The sequence below is a fragment of the Bombina bombina genome, chromosome 10 (genome assembly GCF_027579735.1).
Source record: "Bombina bombina isolate aBomBom1 chromosome 10, aBomBom1.pri, whole genome shotgun sequence".
NCBI lineage: Eukaryota > Metazoa > Chordata > Amphibia > Anura > Bombinatoridae > Bombina > Bombina bombina.
In genome coordinates, this window is record NC_069508.1 from 186,053,647 (window position 1) to 186,066,357 (window position 12,711).

At 41.0% G+C, this 12,711-nt stretch overlaps 1 protein-coding gene and 1 pseudogene across 5 annotated transcripts in view; one reads left to right on the forward strand and one right to left on the reverse strand.

Moving 5' to 3' along the window:
- The window catches only part of ST3GAL3 (ST3 beta-galactoside alpha-2,3-sialyltransferase 3), an 864,582-nt gene that overhangs the window by 163,207 nt on the left and 688,664 nt on the right, over window positions 1-12,711 (reverse strand). The window lies entirely within an intron of this gene.
- On the forward strand, window positions 1,601-1,972 carry LOC128641049 (dynein light chain Tctex-type 1-like; annotated as a pseudogene).

The following is a 12,711-nucleotide window of genomic DNA, read 5'->3' on the forward strand; positions in this document are numbered from 1 at the left end:
GGAAAGAAAATTTATGTTTAAACCTAACACCCTAACATGAACCCCGAGTCGCCGACACCTACATTATACTTATTAACCCCTAATCTGCTGCCCCCAACATCGCCGACACCTTCATTATATTTATTAACGCCTAATCTCCCGCCCCCAATGTCACCGCAACCTACCTACACTTATTAACCCCTAATCTGCCGCCCCCAACGTCGCCGCCACTATAATAAACATATCAACCCCTAAACCGCCGCACTCCCGCATCGTAAACACTAGTTAAATATTAACCCCTAATCTGCCACCCCCAACGTCGCCGCCACCTACCTACATTTATTAACTCCTAATCTGCCACCCCCAAGTCGCCGCCACTGTACTAAATTTATTAACCCCTAAACCTAAGTCTAACCCTAACACCCCCTAACTTAAATATAATTAAAGTAAATCTAAATAAAACCTACTATCATTACCTAAATAATTCCTATTTAAAACTAAATACTTAAAACCCTAAACTAGCTACAATATAACTAATACTTACATTGTATCTAGCTTAGGTTTTATTTTTATTTTACAGGCAAGTTTGTATTTATTTTAACTAGGTAGAATACTTACTAAATAGTTATTAACTATTTACTAACTACCTAACTAAAATAAATACAAATTTACCTGTAAAATAAAATCTAACCTGTTTTACACTAACACCTAACCTTACACTACAATTAAATCAATTACCTAAATTAAATACAATTACCTAAATTACAAAAAAAAACACTAAATGACACAAAATAAAAAAAGAAATTATCAGATATTTAAACTAATTACACCTAATCTAAAAGCCCCCCAAAATAAAAAAAAAACCCTAGCATAAACTAAACTACCAATAGCCCTTAAAAGCACAAAGCATCGATCTGTAACGGATTGATATCGCCGGAGGTTATATAACGTCACACATTTCAACATTTGACGATCTTAACGTTTTGTTAACTACGGCGGATCAAATTTGCGTCAACTTTGATGCGGACTTCTAGCGAATTATCAGTTGAAGCTTTGATAAATCGGCCCCTTAGTCTGAACTTCAAATGAATAGTAGATTTTTTTTTCTGACAATTTTAAAAGTAATGTCTATTTCCACTCCCCCTGTACCATGTGACAGCTATCAGCCAATCACAAATGCATACATCTACCATGTGACAGCCATCAGCCAATTACAAATGCATATATGCTTAATCTGTGAATTCTTGCACATGCTCAGTAGGAGCTGGTGACTCCAAAAGTTTAAATATAAAAAACATAAATTATGCTTACCTGATAATTTCCTTTTCTTCTGATGGAAAGGTTCCACAGCTGCATTCATTACTTTTGGGAAAAAAGAACCTGGCCACCAGGAGGAGGCAAAGACACCCCAGCCAAAGGCTTAAATACTCCTCCCACACCCCTCATCCCCCAGTCATTCTGCCGAGGAACAAGGAACAGTAGAAGAAATATCAGGGTGAAAGGTGCCAGAAGAATAATAAGGACGCCCCTGTCTGGCAACCGGTAGTTGAAGTGGTGTGAGCTGAGCAGTGCGTGCGTGCGCAGCGAGAAGCCACTCGGTTCAAAGATTGAGGCTGTACAAAGGGAGAAGGTATAAGATGGATGACTTCCAGGGCTCTGAGGGGACCTCATTTGTTGTAGATGAAGTTAGTGGGATAATAAAAGAGTCTATAGAAAGTGCAATTGGCGGTAATGCTTACCAGCACAACAAAGTAAACCAGTGGACCAACAATGTTGTGGAACAGACAATGAGTCAGCTTACAAAATTGTCCAAGCCATTCAAGTACATTGTGACGTGTAATTATGCAAAAGAATGGTGCAGGGCTTCATACAGCAAGCTCATGGTTCTGGGATAACTCAACTGATGGAAGCTGTACTGTAAGATGGGAGAACAAGACCATGTACTGTATTGTCACTGCCTTTGCACTTGCAATATAGCCTTTTCATGTCAGAACTTTGCTCGTTTGTTTTTCTCTGCTTTGTTTTTTCTTTCTCTTCAATGCCAAGTTTTAACATTTTATTAAAGTAACAGGCTGGTGGTTGTTCAACAGTGCAATGACTGACACATATCTAATCTGATGTCTTCACTTACATTTTTCTAAGGTGCTAAAACCAAAAAGTGCCACTGAAGAATCTTTCTTGAAGATACTTTTTAATACACTAATTATAAAATGTATTTCTTTAACTAGTACTAATTAAATTATTACGTCACATTTTATATTTTCTTCATTTATTCTTGTTATGGCACAGTGATGTTCATGGGGGGGGGAAACAAATATATTTAATTTGCTTTTGTTAGTACTCTTAATGAATTGAGCAAACTAAACTGTGAAATGACAAAAAAATAAAATAAAATAAAAAATAAGGATGCCCCACATAAAATGACGGGTGGGGAGCTGTGGACTCTTTCCATCAGAAGAAAAAGAAAATATCAATTAAGCATAATTTATGTTTTTCTTCTTAAATGGAAAGAGTCCACAGCTGCATTCATTACTTTGGGAAAACAATACCCAAGCTATAGAGGACATTGAATGGCAAGACGGGAGGGTACAATAGGCGGCCCATACTGAGGGCACCAGGCCTGAACCTCTACCCAATAAAAAATCCCGCTTCGTCCGAAGCTGAGAATTTTTTTTCAAAGGAAAAGCCCCAGTGACACTGACTCACAGCTAGTCCAGAGCCAAATAAGAGAGCACAAAAGGACTTAACGGAGTCAACAGTCCACCAAGAGACACCATCGCCCAATAGACCATCCCCCACCACTCACCCCTCACAAATGAAAGGTAAACCAACCGAAAATCCCAAAGGGAACAAGGCTAAGGAGGACCGAGGAAACTGAGGAAAGTCCCTCAATGCAAAAAACAGCACCTCCAAGAGTGGGCCCAGTAATCAGAGACCCAAATGAACCCAAACAGGGAAGGAGGCCACGCCTATACCAGGGGAAACCGGGATAATACTGGGCACGGAGACCGAAAGACATCTCACCAACATCCTGCAAGCATGGAATGCAACTTGCAACCCTTTGTTTTCTACAGTGCAGAGTAGCCACAGTGCATTAGTACGCTGAGCTAGCTGTCCAGCTAGCTGCAAGGAAGAAGAAGAAGCAGTCATCAAGAAACAGACAGCACAAAACAGCCCTGACAGAGGGCATGCTCCAGGCAACCTAAGCCGCCAGACCTACTCACAGGTCCTTAAAAAGGGGAACACAAAGCCTCCATTGAGGCTCCACAAGAAAGAGAATTACCCTCAGAACCCAAAGGAAGAGGAAACTGTCTCCTGTCAAAGGAGCAAGGAGAAAGGAAAAACCCATCTCCTAGCACACTGAGCTATCAGAATAGACACAGCAAGCTCACACATAGCAAAGGATACTGTGACCCATAGACCGATCAGGCATCCTGACCTGCAGACCCAGCGGGGCCACCAATACAAGGGAACAAAATCCCGAAACTGGTACAGGAACGAGCGTAAAGATGGCAAGGCCATCCCCCCAGAGTACAAGTACAACCCAACTCTGAAAACAGACAAGGCCATAGACCCAAGGATCTATCAAAACAAGGCCCCACAGACTGACATGGAACCAGCAAGATTCCAGGTGGAACCAAGTTACCCTGGCCAACTAACAGGGGAATGCAACCCTAAGGCGCACCAGAAGACCGGAATCCAGCGCCAACAGCTGGGTAGGAACCCACCATTCTTGAGGCGCAAGCCACCCAGCTAACCTCAGATAACATGGGTTATTATGTGGCAAGGAGTAATAAATACTCAGATAGACCAGGCCAACCCTGACCCGGCCAGGTAGATGGAGCAAGGACAAAGCCCCAGTTCCCACCACCGTGGAACATCCCGACCAGCCCTGAGATCCAAACAACCCAAAACTGGGATAGGAGAGAAGCCCCCAAAAGAGGAAGGCTCAGGAAGAAAAAAACAGGTCCGGGTACCTAATAGTTCAGGCAACTATACCCTGGAACTAAACACCCTGACTGGCCAAAAAGTAAGACTAAAGGAATGGAGCATAGCCAGAAAATTCGGACAACGCAGAGAACTCGAAAGCTCTGACAAAATGAAGGAACCACCCCTAGATAAAGTCCAACTCTCCAAGGAGCAAGGCTAGAAGTCAAATGAAGAGACTTCACAAGGCCACAGGACAACAGAAGGGATACCTCGAAGTTCCCAAAACCCTACTAACAGGGCTAGTCTCCCCATCACCTCCACACAGGCAGAGGATACAGGGGAGAGAAAAGGTGCTAAACCCTCCCAGCTCTAGGAAAACTCAAGCTAAACAAGTCCCCACTGGGATCAACCAACATCCGGAACACAGATCCCCAAAAGGAGATCTAACCCACCTGGAACAATGGAAGAAGACCCAATGTCTCATAACTCAGACAGACCCTACGTGGCCTAGAGTAAGAGCCATATCTAGATACACTAGAAACATCTGACACGCACCCCTTTAAAGGTGCCAAAAGCTGCAATAGGTTTTAAAATACAAAACCTTCCGCAAGCTGGACAGCTATCCATACAAGCTGTCGGATCAAGCCCCATAGGACCATCCAGGAGCCTAAAAACTGAAGGCCAAACCACTCAACCAGTGGCAACAGGGCACTACGCCCGCCAGCCCCCCCACGTGGAGGAGCAACTCTAGGTTCTGATGAAATCAGATGTCAGATAAAGTGATGCAACGGAACACTCCCCTGCCCGGTCATCCATGACTGAAGGCTATAAGGACTGCAACAATCCTTTCCCGCCTCGTGAACCCACAGGTCCTCTCGAATGCTTAGTTTAACATAAAAAACAATGATAACTTGAGCACTCACCGCTACTACCGATCCAGCAGAAACAGCGCCATGTGTCTGAACAGCCACAAAACCAGACAAACCCGACAGGACCAGCCTGTACTCAGGGTCCTAACCGGCAAGCTGCATAAATTCTCCCACATAAGGGAAAAAAGGAAAACAGACATTATTGAACATAGAACTAACATGTCCAAACAACTTCCGAAGAAGTAACAAAGAGTATCGATCGATCCCAGATGGTTCCCGAAGGAAGCAAACACAAATAAAAGACATCCCATCGGATACAAAATAAAATATAAGGTTAACTCCCAAAAGACACAGGCCTGCCCGCAGGACCAGCCAAACGGAGCCCTATCTTACAAAAAACTGGGAAAGATCTCAAACAAATGACAAACACGAGATAACCCCACATGTCTAATAAGGTGCAGCATTCACATTATTTGACTGAAAGTCCCCATATCTGTTAACTAGGGTCATTCAATCACTGAAAAAGATGTCTAAGCAACACACTAAGGCGCGCAATCCTGTAACGAAAGGCACAACACTCCCGAAGAGCTACAACCGCGGGGAACTGTAGAGGCCCACCCCAAGGTGGAAGACCTGGGACAATAGGGCACGAGCACAATCTCAAATGAACGTCTTGACTCTGCAGACGGACCATCACTAACATTATCTGGAAGCGAAAAAGTGCTGCAACCTCCAGGGGGAACACGCCACCCCGTATAGAGGAACCAAAAACTAGGTTACCCTCATGTGTAGAAGTATGAATTGGTAGGGAACTCGCCTCCGGGAGGACGGGGCCCCAAGAGACTGATGGCTCAGCTGTCCCCTGATTCCCCAAGCCAGAGGAACCAGGAGCTCTCATATGGCATACGGAACAAAATTGGCCGACATGTGTTAACGAGGCCAATCTGGAGTCATCACAGGACACCGAATCTGAAATTAAATTAGTCTCTGTATCAGAATCCTCCGTAACTGAATCTGAAATGAGCACAGTCTCAGCATCAGAATCCTCCATAACTGGATAGAGGAAATATCAATATGGACTAAAGTATTAAAACAAAAAGGCACTTGACACCCACAATGGCTGGGGCATTCACCACCTCCTATGACCAGACCCCTGCGAACTAGAAGATCTCCTTCGCCACACGGTCAGGAATGCAGAAATGGGAAACAGAGTGTAACCACGCCTGAACACAAGGTGAACCGCACAGTCCAAAAAAGCGAACACAACCAAAAGTCTGCATCACTTCCAAAGGCCTCAAAGTTGCAACCACGAGCCCATAAACATCACACATAAGCAGGTTGAATTACATAACAAACATGATTATAAACCCCCCTGTTCAATAACCCCCCTCAGGAGATATTAACCCTTGATTCCAAGATACTAACAGAGACTCACTGAGACCTTTATGTCATATAGTTAGAACCGCAAAGGTGTGGTAGCCTCTCGGGAAAACATTCACATTACAGTACATTGACGATAAAGTAAAATGAAACTATCTTACCAGAATTTACGCCTTTCAAGTGTGATGAATAGTAGCATCGCCTCCGCCATGGACTTGAGAGAAGAAAGCAGGCAGCGTTTCGCAGAAAGACTCTCTCTGCATCTCCGGACTCTAACTTTCATCCAAGCCCTCACTGAGAGACTGACATAACTACTTAAAACTCCTGTCCCATGCATAAGAGTACTACCCTCCATAAGAGACAAAAAACAAAAATGTTGACACTTCTCCGCTATCCTCCTGGGACGAAAGTCAAAGAATGACTGGGGGATGAGGGGAGTGGGAGGAGTATTTAAGCCTTTGACTGGGTTGACTTTGCCTCCTCCTGGTGGCCAGGTTATTATTTCCCAAAAGTAATGAATGCGGCTGTGGACTCTTTCCATTTAAGAAGAAAAGACTGTGCACTTTTTTTTAATGGAAGTAAATTGGAAAGTTGTTTAAAATTGCATGCTCTATCTGAATAATGAAAGTTTAATTTTGACTTGAGTGTCCCTTTAAATGGACAGTATATCAGAGAATTGTTATTGTTTAATAAGATGGATAACCCCATTATGACCTGATAATAGCTGCTAAAAGGCTGTCTGTAGTGGCTTAGAAACAGTCAGAAATGTAGAGGTTTAAATGTTATAAAGTATATTAATATCACAATGTTGGTTGTGCAAAGCCGGGGAATGGGTAGTAAAGGCGTTATCCATCTTTTTAAACAATACAAAAAATGAAGTAGACTGTCCCTATAAACTTAGGAGCAATGCACTACTAGGCAATAGCTGAACTTCTCCTCAGCCAATGAAAAGAGGCATATATATGCACCCACCAATCAGCAGCTAGCTCCCAGTAGTGCATTGCTGCTCCTGAGCCTACCTAAGTATGTTTCTCAACAAAAGATACTAAGATGACAAAGCAAATTTGATAAAGGACGTAAACTGAAAAGTCTCTTAAAATGACATGCTCAGTATGATCGTGAAACTTGATGTCCCTTTTGAAGAATACATATATCTTTTTGCAAGACACTTACCACTCACTACCACTGTGAAGATCAAAGAGACCCGAGAGTTTATTTTTGTGGGCTAAAAATGATTTTTGTGCATTTAGTCAGATGATCAGGAAGAGAATGATGTATAAAGATGTACAACGTCTGTTAAATCAACAGATCTCTTTCTCACCATTTTTGAGGAAGGAGTATGTTCTCCATATATATGCTGGTTGAATATTTCTTTTAGAAAAGAGAAATATTTCAAGGAAAAAACTTGATGCACCAGGCTCTATTTACCAAGCAGTGATTGCTGCTTCGGAAGCCCATCGTTTTAGGCGTGATTGAAACGATAGTTCAGTAGCAGCAATCGGGATGATTGACAGCCCCTGCTAGCAGCAGAATGGCCACCAGCGAGCTGTGAAAATGTGAAATGCTTGTGCAATGTTAAATGCGGACAGCGTATTTCCGGCAGATATGATTTACTGTAGCGTATCATGTCCGTCTGAGACATAGTAAACAGAGCCTAAAGTCTTAATTGGAATTGAATTCATAACAATCTGCACCTACTCCTACTCATAGCGGTTAAGTGCTAGTTAGGTTGTACTTTAATCAAAGGAGCAACATCTATCTTGTAGTCGTTCACTTCTCAGCGCATATTCACTGTGAAGGAAACTGACATTACAAATCTTACAGAATCAGAGATTTAAAACAAATTAAAAACCTCTATAAAACTATAACATATGTAAAAAATAAAATTCAAAACAGTTAAAAAGGAATAAAAGAAAAATAATTACAAGACAACCGTATCAACTCTGAAATAGCAAGACACGGCTTCAAGATGAGATACATCACAGGAGCAATAGCGTCTTTATGAATTGTGCGGGGCGGGCAGTGTGTAGATGCAAAAACACAACCACTCATCTAGAATGCCCCAGAATGCGCGTGACCAGCCCCTAGAGACACCTTTTGTTCTATTCAGTGACAACTTTATTGTAACAAAAACAGATATGCAAATATATACAAACATTTACATAAACCATTTTGCAAGTGTTTCCTATGTGTTGTGGTTCTTATTTTATACACAATATGACCAAAAGTATGTGCACATCCCTAAGAATTATTTAGTTCACATGTTTCAGCTACACTTATTGCTAACAGCTGCATAACATCCAGCACATAGCCATGATACCACCATAGACAAGCACTGACAATACAATGGGTCGTACTGAAGCGCTCAGTCACTTTAAACAAGGTACTGTCATTGGATGCCACAAGTCAGTTTGTGAAATTTCTTCTCTAGTAGATCTGCCCGGTCAACTGTAACTAGAAGCGTCTAGGAGCAACAGCCCAGCCGTGAAAAAGTCAAAGAGCAAGGACACAGAGTGCTAAGGCATGTAGCATGTAAACATCGCCTATCATCTGTTGCATCACTCACTACAGACTTCCAAACTGCTTCTGGAAGCAACATCAGCACAAGAACTGTGCACTGGGAACTTCATGAAATATGTTAATGTGGCTAAGCAGCTGTACACAAGGCTTACATCAAACTGTGCAATGCCAAGCATTTGCTGGAGTGCTGTAAAGCACACCGTTACTGGGCTCTGGAGCAGCAGGATCGTGTTCTCTGAAATGATGAATCCCAATTCGCTATCTGGCAGTCTGGTGGAAGAATCTTGCTGTAGCAAATGCCAAGAGAACACTACCTACTGGAATGCTGGGTACATACTATAAAGTTTGGTGGAATAGGGATAATGGTTCTAGTGAAGGATCAACTAAATGCTACAGTGTACAAAAACATTTTAGACTATTGGGTGCTTTCAACTTTCTGGCAACAGTTTGGGGAAGGTCCTCTCCTGATCTAGAATGACTGTGACCCTGTCCACAAAGCGAGGTTCATGAAGACATTGTATGATGGGTTTAGTGTGAAGGAACTTGAGTGGCCTGCACAGAGCCCTGACCTCAACACCACTAAATACCTTTGGGATGAATTGTAATGCCAAGTGTGAGCCAGACCTACTTGCCCAACATCTGCTTGACCTCACAAATGCCCTTAAAATGAAAAGGCCCAAATATACACACTCCAAAGTTTTGTGTAAAGACCTTTTGGAAGAGTGGCAGCTATTATAGCCAGGGCCGTCTTTAATATTGACTGGACCCTGGGCAAAAAAATTCTTGGGCCCCCCCCCCCACCCCATGCAATTTCGCTCTCCACCCCAACATCCCAAAAAACAACTAAATCAATTTATTTTATAATTGTTTTCAAAATTATTATCCCCAGCAGTGGATCATCACTGCTGGGCTAATCATTTAAAAAAACTGAAATAAATTGCAATATGTGAAACTGGACCTAAGCAGTATTAATAAGTAAATAAATATATAAATTCCTCCACTGTGGATTCATTTAATATTCTTTTGAATGTGATTCTGGTGTGAGTTTAGCTGGTTAAAGAGATTTAGGGCAGCCAACAGGAGCAAAGCAAGTTAAAGACTGAGGAGGGAGCATGGAGGTGCAGACAAATATAAGTTTACTGACTGAAACAGCAGAACTACTATGGGAAGCTGCAAAATCTGAGACAGAGAGAAAACAAAAACTATAAAAATAAACCTTACATTAATGTGTGAAGTATCAGCATGACACTATACATCAGCCACAGCAGCACATGTCACTTCTTTGCTAGGAACAAGTTCCCTCTCACTCTTCACTAGACAATGCTGCATGGGGAGAAGCATGTGACTGTGCACTCACTTATTCTTCCCACTGACACCTTTCTACAAAGCACTGTTCCCCTAAAAAACTTCAGTTAGTTGATCTTAGGGCCACATCAGAAAGAGAAGGGCTAAGGGGACCAGCAGACTGGATGCTGTCTGCCCAAGGCTGCATGGATACAGTGAGAGATGTGTCATACAGCCTCAAGACTGAAGAGAGCAGTGTAGGCAGCTGCACAGATGCTCAAATCCTCATGTGCCTGCCACTCCAGCTTTCTGCTGTATGCGCCTACAGTCAGCCCTACCCAGAAACAATCCCCACCACCAGAGTAGGACCTTTTCTGATGCAGTGGGAATGGCTGGATACCGAGTTAGGGCTTTGCATTCAGTGCACATCTAAAACAGCACATGGCAATAGCTTGGCATGTCACATGACACCGGCACGGTCTGTCACAGTTTTTTAAAAAAAATATATATAGGCAAAGTACGTTTGACTGTCACAGTATTATGACTGAATGTGTGTGTTCCCCATGTCACATCAGCAGTCTGGTATGAACCATAAAAAAAAAAAAATTTTTTTTTTTTTTTAGTACTCTTGGGCCCCTCAACAGAGACTGGGCCCTGGGCAGCTGCCCCTTTTGCCCTGTGTTAAAGACGGTCCTGATTATAGCTGTAAAGGAGACAATTCAGTATTAATTCACAAGGATTTGGAATGGGACACCAAGTAGCTCATATAGCTGTGATGGGTAGGTGTCCCCATACTTTTGGCCATATAGTTTATATGAGAGATTATGTGAGGCATCATACGCAAGTATAGATGTTAACAATAGGAATGTCCACTAATTAAATGGTGCAAAAGATAGGTAAATCTCACCTTTACAATTAAGCCCCTTAGCATCCTTAACATCTTCTATAAACCTAAGCCAATATGTCCAACATGATCATGCATTGTATGAAAATGCCTAAAACTGAAAACTTTATAAACAACTCAAATACAGGACCAGGAAAACCCTTATAAGGAAGGAATAGACTTGAGTTTCCCTTCAGTAGAGAACTACTATACAAAGACATTTCTGGAAAAGAAGGAACCAAAGGGGTTGAAATGTAATACAAATAAAACAGAGGCTTACTATTAAACGCCTAATAAAATGGTTACATTATATTTGTGTTACTTGAGAATGAAATTGACAGATTAAAGGTATGAAAGATCTGCTCAATAAAACAATGTGGGAAAAAGTTACAATTACATCATATAATGTTTTCAATAAAATAAACTGCACACGCACGCTAGCTTCCCACACTTGTAAAACTCAGTGGTGAAAGATCAACGAAGAACTGACTTACTGCAGCCAAAACACATATTTGTCCTTTATCTGCAGCTAGTTAAAGGGAAATTAAACACAAATGTTCTCTTTCATGATTCAGATAGACTATACTATTAAAACAGCGTTCCAACTACTTCTATTATCTAATTTGCTTAGTTCTCTTGGTATCCTTTGTTGAAAAACATACCTAGGTAGGCTCAGAAGCTGTGAGCTAGCTATTGGTGGCTGCACATATATGCCTCTTGTCATTGGCTTACCAGTGTGTTCAGCTAGCTCTTCTTTAACAAAGGATACTAAGAGAATGAAGAACAATTAATAATATAAGTAAATTGGAAAAAATGTTTAAATTGCATGCTCTATCTGAATCATTAAAGAAAAGGACAGCACTGGTGATAAAGCACAAAGATTTCATGTCTAGTATATTTAAAGGGAAAGTTAATTTGCCATATAACCTATACATAGTAAAATTACTTTGCAATATACTTTTACTTTTTTCAATTTATTTTGTTTTTTTCTGCAATATAACTTTGAAAATTGAGTAGACACAGACACTACAAAAGTCTGAACTGTACCCTTCAACATTCTATATAATCTACTGCTTAATTGATGCAGGAAACTCTTATTTCAGGCCATAGCAAAAAAGATGCAATACAATGGCAAATGGAGAAGCTCCGCCCCTTGGCTTCAAAACAAAGAACATTTTGCAATAAAAAATAGATTTAAATGATTTAAAATATTTCTTATATGCAAGTATCTATAATGACTTTATGCCTTTTCAAACGGACATGAAACACAACATTTTTCTTTGATGATTCAGACAGAGCATGTCATTTTAAACAACTTTCTAATTTACTTCTAACTTACTTTTATCTTTTGTTGGAAATCAGGGTAAGCTCAGGAGGGTGCACGTGAATCAAGCACTATATGGCAGCTGTAATGCAGGAATGCTGCACTAGAGGGCAGCACTATTTCCTGCCATATAGTGATCCAGACACCTACCTAGGTATCTCTTCAACAAATTATACTATGGGAACAAGACAAATTTGCTAATAAAAGATTAAAATTAAATTGTATTATCTGCCTGAATCACAAAAGAAAATGTTTGGGTTGCATATTTGTAAAAATGGCCAAATTTTATTAAATAAATGACATTTATTTAATAAAAATTTTTTTTTTTAAATTTTTTTTAAAATTGCTGCTTTATCTGAATAATTAAACATTAATTTTGACATTGGTGACCCTTTAATGTTGTTGGTTTATCTACTGCAGTGATTGTACTTGTTAGCGTAAGTATTGTAATGTACCCCATAAATGTATTTTACTTTGTATAGTGCTGCAGAATCTGTATGCCCATATCTTACCTAAACCATACACACTGCCCTGTGGTTGTC